Raw genomic sequence first — 15,596 nt, 5'->3', positions numbered from 1 at the left:
AGGGACCCATGGTGGTGAAGGACTGTGATAATGAGGTGAGATGGAAAGGACCCACTGTAGTGAAGGACTGTGATGACCTGAAGGTGAGATGATGAGGACCCGTGGTGGTGAAGGACTTTGATGTTATGGAGGTGAGCTGGTAAGGACACGTGGTGGTGATGGGCTGTGATGATATGGAGGTGAGATGGTAAGGGCCTGTGGTGGTGATGGACTGTGATGGCATGAAGGTGACATGGTAAGGACCAGCGATGGTGAGGACCTGTGGTGGTGAATATCTGTCATGATACGGAGGTGAGATGGTAAGCACCTGTAGTGGTGAAGGACTGTGGTGACATGGAGGTGAGATGGTAAGGACCCATGGTGATGAAGGGCTGTGATAATGAGGTGAGATGGTAAAGGCCTGTGGTGGTGAAGGACTGTGATAATGAGGTGAGATGGAAAGGACCCACTGTAGTGAAGGACTGTGATGACCTGAAGGTGAGATGATAAGGACCCGTGGTGGTGAAGGACAGTGATGTTATGGAGGTGAGCTGGTAAGGACACGTGGTGGTGAAGGGCTGTGATGGTATGGAAGTGAGATAGTAGGGACCCATGGTGGTGAAGGACTGTGATGGTATGGAGGTGAGATGGTAAGGGCCTGTGGTGGTGATGGACTGTGATGGCATGAAGGTGACATGGTAAGGACCAGCGATGGTGAGGGACTGTGATGACATGGAGGTGAGCTGGTAAGGACACGTGGTGGTGAAGGGCTGTGATGGTATGGAAGTGAGATAGTAGGGACCCATGGTGGTGAAGGACTGTGATGATATGGAGGTGAGATGGTAAGGGCCTGTGGTGGTGATGGACTGTGATGGCATGAAGGTGACATGGTAAGGACCAGCGATGGTGAGGGACTGTGATGACATGGAGGTGAGCTGGTAAGGACACGTGGTGGTGAAGGACAGTGATGGTATGCAGGTGAGATGGTGAAGGACTGTGATTACATGGAGGTGGGATGATGAGGCCCTGTTGTGCTGCAGGACTGTGATGATATGGTGGTGGACTGGTAAGTACCTGAGGTCGTGAAGGACTGTGGTGACCTGGATGTTTGATGGTCAAGACCAGAGGTGGTGAAGGTCTGTGATGACCTGGAGGTGAGATAGTAAGGACCAGTGGTGGTGATGGACTGTGATGGCATGAAGGTGACATGGTAAGGACCAGTGGTGGTGAAGGACTGCTGACTTGAAGGTAGGATGGTAAAAACAGATGGTGGTGGAGGACTGTGATGACATGGTTTTGAAGGATAAGGACCTGTGGTAGTGAAAGACTGTGATGGTATGGTGGTGGGCTGATAAGGGTCTGTGGTGGCGAAGGACTATGATTACATGGAGTTGGGATGATGAGGCCCTGTGGTGGTGAAGCACTGTGATGACCTGGATGTGAGGTGGTAAGGACCAGCAGCGGTGAAGGACTGTGATGGCATGAAGGTGACGTTGTAAGGACCAGTGGTGGTGAAGGACTGGTGACTTGAAGGTGGGATGGTATAGACAAGTGGTGGTGGAGGACTGTCAAGAAATGGTGGTGAGATGGTAAGGACCTATGGTGGTGAAGGACTGTGATGGTATGGTGGTGGGCTGGTAAGGGCCTTTGGTGGAGAAGGACTGTGATAATGAGATGAGATAGTAAGGAACCATGGTGGTGAAAAACTGTGATGACATGGAGATGAGATGGCAAGGGCCAATGGTGGTGGAGGATTTTTATGTTATGAAGGTGGGATGGTAAGTACCAGTGGTAGTGAAGGACTGTGGCGACATGGAGGTGGGATGGTAAGTACCAGTGGTAGTGAAGGACTGTGGTGACCTGGAGGTGAGATGGTAAGGACCTGTGGTAGTGAAGGTCTGTGATGGTATGGAGGTGAGATGGTAAGGACCTGGTGGTGAAGGACTGTGATAAAAGGTGAGATGGTAAGGAGCTGTGGTAGTGAAGGGCTGTGAAGATCTGGAGGTAACATGGTAAGGACCTGTGGAGGTTTTTTCCCTGGTGGCTTTTCCTCTGGAGCTCCTTCTGGAGGGCACGGACTGCTTGGGCTTTCATCTTGCCAGCAGCACCCTGGCTACCAGAAGGGATGAACCTTATACAAAATCCAAAGCTGTACTCCACCTACATCCGACAGAGGTGGTAAGGGAAAGGCGAATCATGACAGTGAAGGACTGTGATATTTAGGTGCGATGGTAAGGACCTGTGCTGGTGAAGGACTGAGATGATATGGAGGTGAGATCGTAAGGGCCCGCGGTGGTGAAGGACTTGGATGGTATGAAGGTGGGATGGTAGAGATCAGTGGTGGTGAAGGGCTGTAGTGAACTTGAGGTGAGATGGTAAGTAGCTGTGTGGTGGTGAAGGACTGTGATGACGTGGAGGTGAGATGGTAAGGGTCTGTGGTGATGAAGGGCTGTGACGGTAGGGTGGTGGGATGGTAAGGACCTCTGGTGGTGAAAGACTGATTATTTGGAGGTGAGATGGTAAGGACCTGTGGTGCTGAAGGTCTATGATGACATGGAGGTGAGATGGGAAGGAACTGTGGTGGTGAAGGACTGTGGTGAGGTGGAGGTGAGATGATAAGGACCTGTGGTGATGAAGGACTGTGGTGACCTGGAGGTGAGATGGTAAGGACCTGTGGTGGTGAAAGACTGTGGTGACATGGAGGTGAGATGGTAAGGACCTGTGGTGATGAAGGACTGTGGTGACCTGGAGGTGAGATGGTAAGGACCTGTGGTGGTGAAAGACTGTGGTGACCTGGAGGTGAGATGGTAAGGACCTGTGGTAGTGAAGGTCTGTGATGGTATGGAGGTGAGATGGTAAGGACCTGTGGTGATGAAGGACTGTGGTGACCTGGAGGTGAGATGGTAAGGACCTGTGGTGATGAAGGACTGTGGTGACCTGGAGGTGAGATGGTAAGGACCTGTGGTGGTGAAAGACTGTGGTGACATGGAGGTGAGATGGTAAGGACCTGTGGTGATGAAGGACTGTGGTGACCTGGAGGTGAGATGGTAAGGACCTGTGGTGGTGAAGGACGGTGGTGACTTGGAGGTGAGATGGGAAAGACCTGTTGTGATAAAGGGCTGTGATATGAAAGTGAGATCTCCGAGGCAGAGCTGAAGGTAAGTGTGTGTGTTTTTTTTTTTAATGAATGTTTGGTGCATGCGTGTATGTTTGGATATTGGATAATGAGTGTTATGAATGGATGTGTGTGTACGCGTGTGAATGAATGTGTGTGAGTGTGCATGTGTGCCTGTGTGTCCCACCTGCCCCATCCCTCCATTACCAAGTGCCACTGGATGGTACGGACCTATTGAGGTGAAGGCTTGATATATTACACTTGCATGTAGCACTACACATACTCGACACAAACAGAACACATACGCAAAACATATGTAATACATACAGAGCAGATTTATGTAGTATTACTCACCATGGGCAGCCCTCAACATTGTGGACTGGTGCACACCAAATCTGGAGTTACACAGCGCCAGTTGCACGTGCCTTACCTTTTTCAAAGAGGTTGGCACCCGTGTGAATGTCTTATGTGTGGTTACGTAGGCTGGGGTGCTCCAAAACACAGTGACCTGCCAGGTAACATCTACTTGTCAATAAATGGAAAACCAAAGAAGGAACACACACCGCAGCTCTCCGTGTGACTGCAGCAGGGTGTTCAAGGTGGATCGGTTCTCTGAGGATTGGAAGCTTGCCCTTGCTGCCTTCTGTGAGAGAGGGAAGCTTGCGTGGCTACTGCCATGTGTACCTGTTCTGTGAGAAAGCAAATCTTGCGCTGCGGGTGTCCACTTTTTACAGTTTCTGTGATGGTGAAAGTTTGTGATGCCCTGGCTCTATCTGACCTCTGTAGGAGGGAAGCTTGCACTATTCTTAGCAAAGGTTTGTCTGATCTGTGAGGATGGTGTTTTCCCACTGTTGTCTCTTCTTATGAAAAAATAAAGAATACATTAAACATATCGAAAGGGTTTGCATAAGGTGCCCTGTGAACCAGGGATTTTTACAATATGTGTTATTGAATGCCTAAACTCCTGAGGAAGGTTCCTCACTAGGTGGGGCAATATTCAAGTGCCGAAACATCTTGACAAAAAAGGCAAGTAGGGTTCATTGCTTGGCCCTCCTTACCATAATGTTGTAGGGTCACATCTGCAAAACACATTTTACCTTACCCACACAAGTTTAATATAGGTTTAACAAAGGGAGAAAAGAAATGTTGCATTAAGGGGGGGATAGCTCACCAAAACTAGGGAACCCATAACTACAAGACTGTACAATCAGTGAATAGTAACACACTCTGATGCACAAAACGCATACACAGTTGACCTGCAGAGTTGCTTTGCTCTTCATCTGCACCCACAGCCCGCACTCTGACTGCTGACAGTGACTTCACAGCCACACACATGTGCCTTCAAGGAGCAGGTGTTTCTGGGCGGAGATCACGGCCTACAAGGTGAAGGCTGGACTTCCAGATCAGAAGTCACTGTCACCTGAGCTCGAAGTGTTGGGGAGCTGCCCTTGCTGCCGGATTCTGTTCTGGAGGCAAATGTGGTGTTTGCATGACATGCAAAGGTGCCAGCCAGCTCTTTACATAACACTCCAGGGCTAATGACACACTGGTGTAGGGAGGGCCCCCTCCCACCACCACCCAGGCCAGCCAGCTCTTTACATAACACTCCAGGGTTAAGGACAAACACCAGGGTGGGGCGAGTCCCCCCTCCCCCACCACCACCACCCAGACCAGCCTGCCCTTTATGTAACACTCCAGGGTTAATGACAAACACCAGGGTGGGATGGGTCGCCCCCACCACCACCCAGACCAGCCTGCTCTTTACATAACACTCCAGGGTTAATGACAAACACCAGGGTGGGGCGAGTCCCCCCCCCCACCACCAACACCCAGGCCAGCCTGCTCTTTACATATACTCCAGGGCTAATGACAAATACCAGGGTGGGGCGAGTCACCCCCACCACCACCACCCAGGCCAGCCTGCTCTTTACATAACACTCCAGGGCTAATGACACACCGGGTGGTGGTGGGGCCCCCCTCCCACCACCTCCCAGGCCAACCCGCTCTTTACATAACACTCCAGGGCTAATGACAAACACCAGGGTGGGGGTCATGGGCCCCGATTACCACCCAGGCCAGCCTGCTCTTTACATAACTGTAGGAGGCTGGCCTGGTTTGTAGTGGGTACCTTGGGTACTTGCACCAGGTCCAGTTATCCCTTGTTAGTGAATGTAGTAGTGTTCAAGCAGTTTAGGATGATAGAGGTAGCTATAGCAGAGCAGCTTAGGTGAGACTAGGAGACATGCAAAGCTCATGCAATACCACTTATAGTTACACAGTACTCATACACAAGCAAAGACAATACTCAGTGTTACCAAAAATAAAGGTACTTATTTAGGTGACACAGTGCCAAAAATATCTTAGAGACAATAGTCCTTCTGGAGGTAAGTATTATACACAATATATACACTGGACACCAACATTAGACAAGTAAATAGTCATAGAACAATGCAAACAGTAGGAAATACTATGGAATGCAATGGGAGAAAATAGGTCTAGGGGCAACACAAACCATACACTAAAAAAGTGGAATATGAATCACAAATTCCCCCCTAGACAAGTGTAGTGTGTGCAGAATCGATGGGAGAGTAAGGATACTGTAAAGGTAAGTAAATTACCCCCCCTCCAGAGCCCAGAAAAGCAGGAGTAAAGTACTGCAAGTTTCCTTAGGGCACACTACACCTCGTTTTGGGGATTTTGCAGCAGCCAACCAAGTCTGCAAAGAACAACAGCTGTATTATTGGACCTGAAGAGCTGCAAGGGACGGGGACCAAGTCCAGAAGTCGAAAGACGTTCCAGGAAGGACAGGAGCCCCTGCCAACCCAGAAGAGGGTGCAAAAGAAGAGTCTTCCGGTTAGTCAAAGACTGCAGGAATGCACCCTAGGAAAATGCCAGCGGGTTCCTGCATAATGCAAAAGATGTCCCAAGGTGTGAAGATCGTTGCAGACGAGATTTCGTGGCGGAAGTCGCCAACAAGCCTTGGCTATGACAAAAGTGTGTTTTTCATCAAAATGGCACTGGATGGTCCCAGGAGGGACCTGGGGGCCTCAACTCTGTGTGAGGAGGAAGAGGGGGCTCTCAGCACTTTAGAGAGCCCTCAGGAAGCCTGCCAGCACCCACAGGAGACACAGGATCCGGGTTCAAAGGAGGTGCAAAATGTGGTTGATGCAGCACAGCAAAAGAAGGTCCCACGCCGCCGGAGAACAACTCAGCGAGTTCAGCGTTGCAGGATGGAGTGCTGGGGTCCTGGGCCAGGTTGTGCACAGAGGAATTTAGCAAATAGTGCACAGAGGCCTCAGGAGGCGAAGAAGACACAGTACAGAGGGGTACTGTCATTCTCGCTGAAGGCAAGGTCTTACCTCCTCCAAATTGTGTCACAGCAGGACCTCAGGACAGTCTTAGTCGATGATGTCCACCCTCTGTGTCCTTAGGAGCACTCTTGTCGCTGTGAGAGGAGTCCCAGGCTACCGGTCATCGTCTTGGAAGGTGTCTGTGTTGAGCAGGGGAATGACTCCGTCACTCCACGGGAGATTTCTACGGTCCTTCTGGTGCAGGATGAAGACAGGGAGTCCCCAGAGCGTGCACACCATGGAAACTGTTGCAGTTGCTGACTTGGAGCTGTGGTTGCTGAAGAATAGTGTCTCTTGTAGACACTTTGTTGCAGTTACAGCATTTCTTGGAGCAGGCTGCGGTTGATCCGAGGTCAGAAGAGTCTGAAGGTGTTGCAGAGGATTCCTGATGGAAACATGCAAGCAGAATCTGAAGAGATCCCACAGGAGAGACCCCAAATAGCCCTGAGAGGGGGATTGTCTACCTTATCAGGTATGGGCCTATCAGGAGAGGTCTCTGATGTCACCTGCTGGCACTGGCCACTCAGAGCCCTCCAGAGTGCCCCCACACCTTGCAAAGCAAGATGGCTGAAGTCTGAGACACACTGGAGGAGCTCTGGGCACCACCCCTGGGGTGGTGATGGACAGGTAAGTGGTCACTCCCCTTTCCTTTGTCCAGTTTCCCGCCAGAGCAGGGGACAAGGGGTCCCTGAACCGGTGTAGACTGGTTTATGCGAGGAGGGCTCCATCTGTGCCCTTCAAAGCATTCCCAGAGGCCTGTAACACCTATTTCCAAAGGGAGAGGGTGTAACACCCTGCTCTCTGAGGAAATGCTTTGTTCTCCCTTCCTGGGACTGGGCTGCCCAGACCCCTGGAGGGCAGAACCCTGTCTGTGAGGTGGCAGCAGCTGTAGCTGCAGTGCAAGCCTCAGAGAGCTGGTTTGGCAGTACTGGGGGTCCATGGTGAAGTCCCCAGGATGCATGGAATTGGCTCCCCAATACCAGATTTGGAATGGGGGAGCACTTCCATGATCTTAGCCATGTCACATGGCCATAGTCTGAGTTACCGTTATTAAGCTACATATAGGTATTGACTTATATATAGTGCATGCGTGCAATGCCGTCCCGCGCTCACAAAGTCTGGAGAAATGGCCCTGAACTATGTCGGGCACCTTTGCTAGTGCAAGGGTGCCCTCACACTTAGTAACTTTGCACCTAACCTTCAGCAAGTGAAGGTTAGACATATAGGTGACTTATAAGTTACTTAAGTGCAGTGAAAATGGCTGTGAAATAACGCGTGCGTTATTTCACGCAGGCTGCAATGGCAGTCCTGTGTAAGGGTTTGTCTGAGCTCCCTTTGGGTGGCAAAAGAAATGCCCATATGTATCTCCTGGAACCCCAATGCCCTTGGTACCTAGGTACCATATACTAGGGACTTAAAAGGGAGGTCCAGTATGCCAATTGAAATTGATAAATTAAGTCACTGGCCTACAGTGACAAATTTAAAAGCAGAGAGAGCATAAGCACTGAAGTTCTGGTGAGCAGAGTCTCAGTGACACAGTTAGGCACTACAAAGGCATACATATTAGGCCACAAACTATGAGCACTGGGGTCCTGGCTAGCAGGATCCCAGTGAGACAGGCAAAACACACTGACATATAGGTTTTTATCTATGAGCACTGGGGTCCTGGCTAACAGGATCCCAGTGACACAGTAAAAACACACTGACACACACTCACAAACAGGCCAAAGGTGGGGGTAACCATGCTAGAAAGAGGCTACTTTCCTACAATAACACTCCAGGGCTAATGACAAACACCAGGGTGGGGTGAGCCCCCCACCCCACCACTACCCAGGCCAGCCTGCTCTTTACATCCACCCCAGGGCTAATGACAAACACCAGGGTGGGGCGACACCATCCCTCCCACCACCACCCAGGCAAGCCTGCTCTTTGCATAACACTCCAGGGCTAATGACACACCGGGCAGTGGGGGTCATGGGTCCCCCACCACCACCTAGGCCAGCCTGCTCGGTTCATAACACTGCAGGGCTAATGACAAACACTAGAGTGGGGGGTCATGGGCCCCCCATTACCGCCCAGGCCAACCTGCTCGTTACATAACACTCTAGGGCTAATGACAAACACCAGGGTGGGGCGACGCCTCCCCCCCTCCCCCCTCCACCCAGACCAGCCTGCTTGTTACATAACACTCCAGGGTTAATGGTAAACACCAGGATGGGGCGAGGGACCCCACCACCACCCAGACCAAACTGCTCTTAACATAACACTCCAAGGTTAATGACAAACACCAGGTTGGGGCGAGGGCTCCCACCACCACCCAGGCCAGCCAGCTCTTTACATAACAGTCCAGGGTTAATGCCAAACACCAGGGTGGGGCAATGGCCCCTCACCACCACAACCCAGGCCATACAGCTCTCTACATAACACTCTAGGGCTAATGCCAAACACCAGGGTGGGGCGAGCCCCCCACAACCACCACCACCCAGGCCAGCCTGCTGTGTACATAACACTCCAGGGCTAATGCCAAACACCAGGGGGGGACGAGCCCCCCCCCCACCACCACCACCCAGGCCAGCCTGCTGTGTACATAACACTCCAGGGTTAATGACAAACATCAGGTTGGCACGAGGGCCACCACCCAGGCCAGCCTGCTCTGTACATAACACTCCAGGGCTAATGGCACACCAGTTTTGGTCCCGCTCCCGCCACCACCTAGGCCAGCCTGACAATCCAGGCCTTTTGGCAAACCCCAGGGTGGGACGACACCCCCCTCCCACCACCCCCAGGCCAGCCTGCTCTTTACAAAACACTTGAGGGCTAATGACAAACACCAGGGTGGGGCGACGCACCTCTCACCACCCAGGCCAGCCTTCTCTATACATAACACTCCAGGCCTAATGGCAAACACCAGGGTGGGACGACCCCCCCCCCCACCACCACCACCCAGACCAGCCTGCTCTTTACATAACACTCCAGGCCTAATTACAAACATCAGGATGGGTCGACGCCCCCTCACCAGCCAGGCCAGCCCGCTCTTTACATAACACTCCAGGGCTAATGGCAAAACCCCAGGGTGGGGCGACGGCCCCCACCACCACCCAGGCCAGCCTGCTCTTTACATAACACTCCAGGGCTAATGAAAAACGCCATGGTGGTGCAACACCCCCCCCCACCACCACCACGCAGGCCAGCCTGCTCTTTACGTATCACTCCAGGGCTAATGGCAAACACCACAGTGGGGCGAGGGTCCCCACCACCACCCAGGCCAGCAAGATCTTTACATAACACTCCTGGGCTAATACCAAACACCAGGGTCGGGCACTGCCCCCCACCGCCCAGGCCAGTCTGCTCTTTACATAACACTCTAGGGCTAATGACAAACACCAGGGTCGGGTGAGCCCCGCCCCACCACCACCCAGACCAGTCTGCTCTTTACATAACACTCCAGGTCTAATTGCAAACACCAGGGTGGGGCGACGCCCCCTCCACCACCCAGGCCACCCTGCTCTGTACATAACACTACAGGGCTAATGGCACACCAGTTTGGGGCGGCGAGCCTCACCACCACCACCCAGGACAACCTGCTCTTTACATAACACTCCAGGGCTAATGACAAACACCAGGGTGGGGCGACACCCCCCCCCCCACCACCGAGGCCAGCCTGCTCTATACTTAACACTCCAGGGTTAATGGCACACCGGGTGGTGGGCAGCGGCCCACACCATCCAGGCCAGCCTGATCTGTACATAACACTCCAGGGCTAATGACATACCAGGTTTGGGTGAGATTCCCCCCCCCCCACCACCACCACACAGGCCAGTCTACTCTTTATATAGCACTACTGGGCTAATGACACACCTGGTGGGGCAAGCCCCCTCCCTCCCACCACCAACACCACCCAGGCCAGCCTGCTCTGTACATAAAACTCCAGTGCTAATGGCAAACACCAGGGTGGGGCGACACTCCCCTTCCCACCACCACCCAGGCCAGCATGCTCGTTGCATAACACTCTGGGTGTAATAACGCACCAGGTGGGGCGAGGGCCCACTCCTACCACCACACAGGGCAGCCTGCTCTGTACATAATACTCCAGGACTAATGACAAACACCAGGGTGGGGCGAGGCCCCCCTCCCGCCTGCCAAGATGGGCCACTCACCTGAAAAGCAGGATGTCTGCAGGGGCGATGGTATGCCTCCGACCTCCTGGAACACCTCTCAGCACTTCCTGGTGGACACAGAAACCCCAGCAGGTGTCCCAGAAGGAAAGGGGGAGTGGAAAAGAAAGAGACAAAACACTGCCACGTCTTGCCGGTCCAGCCAGGCACCCTGTATCTTCGGGGGGTAGGTCGTTGTTGACAGAGTCATAGTAGAGTTAGTGCACTCAACTTCCTTGAAAATGAATCTCTCTTTCTGATATGGGCACGGGAGTGGTAGAAGAACACCGGGATGTTCCAGCATTTTTCTTGGATAATAACTGTTGGCACAATTACTAACACTGCATTACCAAAAACCTAAACTGAGTGACATAACAATAAGTACAGCAATACTAGGGCTGGCTTCACAGAGATTCACTGTTGCACACTACAGTTAGAACTGTGGTTGCACTTATCATGTAAAAGAAAGACAAGCAAGGGCATTAATTATATCACACATAACCTTCCTGCATGCATAGGGTTAGACTACAAGGAACAAAAACAATTCAAGAAATACAAATGTCTACTCTGGGTTTAAACAGTTAGGGTGACACAGTTTGGTTTGGTTTCACTCTGTGTCTGAAAAACCCTTCAAAAGCAAATTCCTCAGACCTGAAACACAGGCATGAATGGCACAATTTAAATCCAAGAGTTATGCTATTAGAGAAAGAAAGGTCACGTAAATGCTCTTTTAAAATTGCACAGTCACTTTTTGTAGTACTTGAGCTCAAGCAGATTTCCTGAAGCACATTTAGGCAAGTAACTACAATAATAATGTAGAATGTTCAGAAATGCATTTGTCTCTTCAAGATAAGAACTCTGCCAAAATACAAGGTCTGAAATACACCAGATGTTCTAGGAAAGCGCGGGGCACAAAGAACAAACTCCATGGAGAATACTAGTCACTTACTGCAGTCTTTTCCGGAGTGCTGGAGGAATGCCTGGTGTCAGCTGGTACAGGAACGAAGAAAAGAATTGCCTGAAAGGTCCTGAATACGAGGATACAGCAGAGTCACCTTGGGGATTCCTGACACTACCACCCAGGCAAGCCTGGTCTTTACATAACACTCTAGGGCTAATGACACACCTGGTGAGGAGAGGCCCCCTCCCACCACCACCCAGGCAAGCCTGGTCTTTACATAACACTCCAGAGCTAATGACACAACTGGTGGGGCAAGCCCCCCGCCCCCACCACCACCCAGGCCAGCCTTCTCTGTACATAACACTCCAGAGCTAATGACACACGTGGTGGGTCAAGCCCCGCCCCCCCCCAACCACCACCACCCCTCCCACCCAGGCCAGCCAGCTCTTTACATAAGACTCCAGGGCTTACGACACACCTGGTGGGGCAAGACCCTCCCTCCCACCACCACCACCCAGGCCAGCCTGCTCTCTACATAACACTCCAGGGCTAATGACAAACACCAGAGTGGGGCGAGACCTCTCCTCCCACCTCCAGCACCATGCAGGCCAGCCTGCTCTGTACATAACACTCCAGGGTTAATGACAAACACCAGGGTGGGGGACCCCCTCCACTACCACCATCACCCAGGCCAGCCTGCTTTATACATAACACTCCAGGGTTAAAGACAAACACCAGGGTGGAGCGACACCCCCCTCCCCCCACCACCCCAGGCCAGCCTGCTCTTTACATAACACTCCAGGGTTAATGACAAACACCAGGGTGGGGCAAGGCCCCCCTCCACTACCCAGGCCAGCCTGCTCTTTTCATGGGTTGACATTTCACACCCATAGCCTGTAAGACACTTCAGCTGCACAACATTTTCAAACATGCCAGCCTACGGTCACTGACACTTTAGGATCACTCTTCAAACACTTGCGCCTGGTGAGCTTTCAAACTGGTGGTGTGTGACACTTGCAAGGAGTTCACACCATTTATTTCTACATTTGCCTCAGAGTTTCCATTCATTGTGCTCATGCTAGCCTTTTGTTATGAGTACCCCTTTTTACCAGAAATGGCAAACAATATTCCAGTACCAGGCTTTTATCGTGGATGGCCCATTGGTCAAAAATTACCACCAGCATTTTAGAGGCAGGATTTTATCATGGTTGGCCTCATGAACCTGCCTCTCAACCCCAGTATGCCACGCCTGCCCTCTCTGAGGCAAAGCGTTGCCAGCACCAGCAGTTTGCCATCCGTTTCTCCTTGTCAAGTATTACTTCCAGTATTTCTTGGTCTGCATATTGCCCTGGGTGCCATCCCTCATTCCACAAATTACCTCCAATATCCCAGCAACAACATTTTGCCTTGGTGCCCCCATACCATTCCAGTATGCATGTGCCAGCTTTTTTCCACAGGGGCCCCTGTGCCAAAAATTGTTTCTAGTATGTCAAGTCCAGTACCCATGCCAGGGTGCCCTTCTTCATGCAAAGATTTATTCCCAGTGTGCAGTCGGCACCATGTGGCCTTGGGTACTGCCATAAGCCCAGAATTATATTGAGTATGGCATAGCCAGCGCAGAGCCAGTCATGAAACACGCAAACATACACACACTTCACACACATACTCACTCACACCCTCTGTAGGAAAGTACCCTCTTCTTGGCATGTTACCCCCAATTTCTGCCTGATGTCAGTATGTTTGACTGTGTAACTTGGATCCTGATAACCAGGATCCAGGTGCTTATGCTCTCTATCCTCAAAATGTTGTCACTGCATACTGGTAACCCAGTATTTCATCCAAAATTGGCATAGTGGTCACCCCTTATAAGTCCCTAGTATATGGTACCTAGGTACCCAAGGCATTGGGGTTCCAGGGGATCCCTAGGGGCTGCAGCATTTCTTTTGCCACCCATAGGGAGCCCATGCAAAGGCTTCTGCAGGACTGCCACTGCAGCCTGTGTGAAATGGTGCATGAATCCTTTCACTGCCATTTACACTGCGCCAGGTCACTTATAAGTCACCCATGTGTCAGGCCTTCCAACCCTGAAGGCTGGGTGCAGAGTACCTGTTAGTGAGGGCACCCCTGCACTAGCAGAGCTGACGCCATGCCGTCCAGGACCAATTTCCGGACTTCGTGAGTGAGAGGACACCATTTTACGCATGCACTGTACATAGGTCACTACATATGTACAGCTTCACAATGGTAACTCCGAATATGGCCATGTTTGATATCAAACATGTTGGAATCATACCCCAAGGCTTTTGCAAGCATTTGTTGTATGCTTCCATGCACTCTGGGGAATACTTAGAGGACCCTCCCCCCCAGTACTGCCATTACAGCCTTCTGAGGTTTTCCAGGCAGAAGCAGCTGCTGCCACCTCACAGAAAGGTTTCTGCCCTCCTGTTGCTTGAGCAGCTCAAGCCCAGGAAGGCAGAACAATGCATTTCCTTTAGGAGAGATGTGTTACACCCTCTCCCTTTGGAAATAGGTGTTACAGGCATGGGAGTGGGAACCTCCCAGAGCCTCTGGGAATGCTTTGAAGGGCACAGATGGAGCCCTCCTTGCATAATCCAGTCTACACTGGTTCAGGGACCCCCAGTCCCTGCTCTGATGGAAAACTGGACAAAGGAAAGGGGAGTGATCACTCCCCGTCCATCACCACCCCAGGGGTGGTGCCCAGAGCTCTTCCAGAGTGTCCCTAGCATTAACCATCTTGGATTCCAAGGTGTGGGGACCCTCCTGGAGATCTCTGAGTGGCCAGTGCCAGTAGGTGATGTCAGAGACTCCTCCTGATAGATGCATACCTGGGTAGGTAGCCAATCCCCCTCTCAGGGCTATTTAAGGTCTCTCCTCTGGGTGTTCCATCAGATTCGGTTTGCAAGATTCCTCCAGGACTCCTCTGCATCCTCTGCTTCAGCTTCTGACTGCCGGATCAACCGCAGACTGCTCCAGGAACCGCTGTAACTGCAACAAAGTATCCAGGAAGACTCTTGTGAACTGCAACTTCAGCTACAGCCAGCAACTGCAACAGTTTCCAAGGTGTGCACGCTCTGAGGAACTGCCTGTCTTCACCCTCCACCAGAAGAACCAAAGGAATCTGTGATGGGTTACTCATTGTCCGAAAGTTGAAAGCAGTACTGGGTTTATTTCAGCTATATTCCAAGAAAAAGAAACTCCATCCACAATGTCAAAGATCCATCTGCCAACGATCATCAGTCATGTTGGAATGTCAAGAACGTTCCAAGCCACTGAAACAATGACAGCATGGGGGGGGGAAAGGAATGTACCAATAACCAAATACAAGAGAATACAATGAAAAGGCAATAGATAGAGAAACAATACACAATACCACACTACCCCCCTTTATAATAACCAAATAAAAACAAAAAAACAAAAGAAAATAGCATAAGAAAAGAAATACAATAAACTTAACAGGAAAAACACTAAACACTCTTGAGTTTAACAACTCTGTTCAAATTCCAAATACGTCCATCGTCGAACACTTTAATAACCTTAAAGATCCTACTGTAATGTGATTGTCCACAGCTTACAATACCAGGCATTTTTTTTAACAGAATCACCCACAGCCACTACAACTTCCTTTGTAGATTTGCGAACATCATATGTGTGTTTTCACTTTTCTAGCACCAGTTTCTCTTTTGCCACGGCAATACTTTTGAAATCTTCACAATTCTTCAAATCCTTCATGTACCCTTAACCCACGGAGGACTAATATCCGTGTGTGGAACTCTCTTTCTGAATAAAACAAATGGGGTTTGACCAGTTCTGGAATGCGGGGTATACCTATAATCCTCCACCTTTGCTTTGATAGCATCCATCCCACTCACCGCCATTTGCTTAGCCAATTTAATAGTTTCTTTTAACGTCCTGTTGAAACGCTCAACCATACCATTCGATTCGGGATGATACAAAGCACACTTTTTATGCATGATGTCTCTTGATACCAAAAAATCACACATCAGTTTGGACGTAAATTGAACCCCATTGTCTGTCAGAATACATCTGGGATTCCCTCTCTGGCAAAAAACTCCATA

At 50.9% G+C, this 15,596-nt stretch overlaps 1 protein-coding gene across 3 annotated transcripts in view; it reads left to right on the top strand.

Annotated features, from left to right (window-relative positions):
- SLC25A21 (solute carrier family 25 member 21) overlaps positions 1–15,596 on the top strand; it is a 688,489-nt gene that overhangs the window by 551,573 nt on the left and 121,320 nt on the right. The gene's annotated exons all lie outside the window — the stretch shown is intronic.

The sequence above is a fragment of the Pleurodeles waltl genome, chromosome 9 (genome assembly GCF_031143425.1).
Source record: "Pleurodeles waltl isolate 20211129_DDA chromosome 9, aPleWal1.hap1.20221129, whole genome shotgun sequence".
In the NCBI taxonomy this organism is placed as follows: domain Eukaryota; kingdom Metazoa; phylum Chordata; class Amphibia; order Caudata; family Salamandridae; genus Pleurodeles; species Pleurodeles waltl.
Note: the sequence above shows the minus strand (reverse complement) of the source record. Positions and strands in the feature narration are given on the sequence as shown.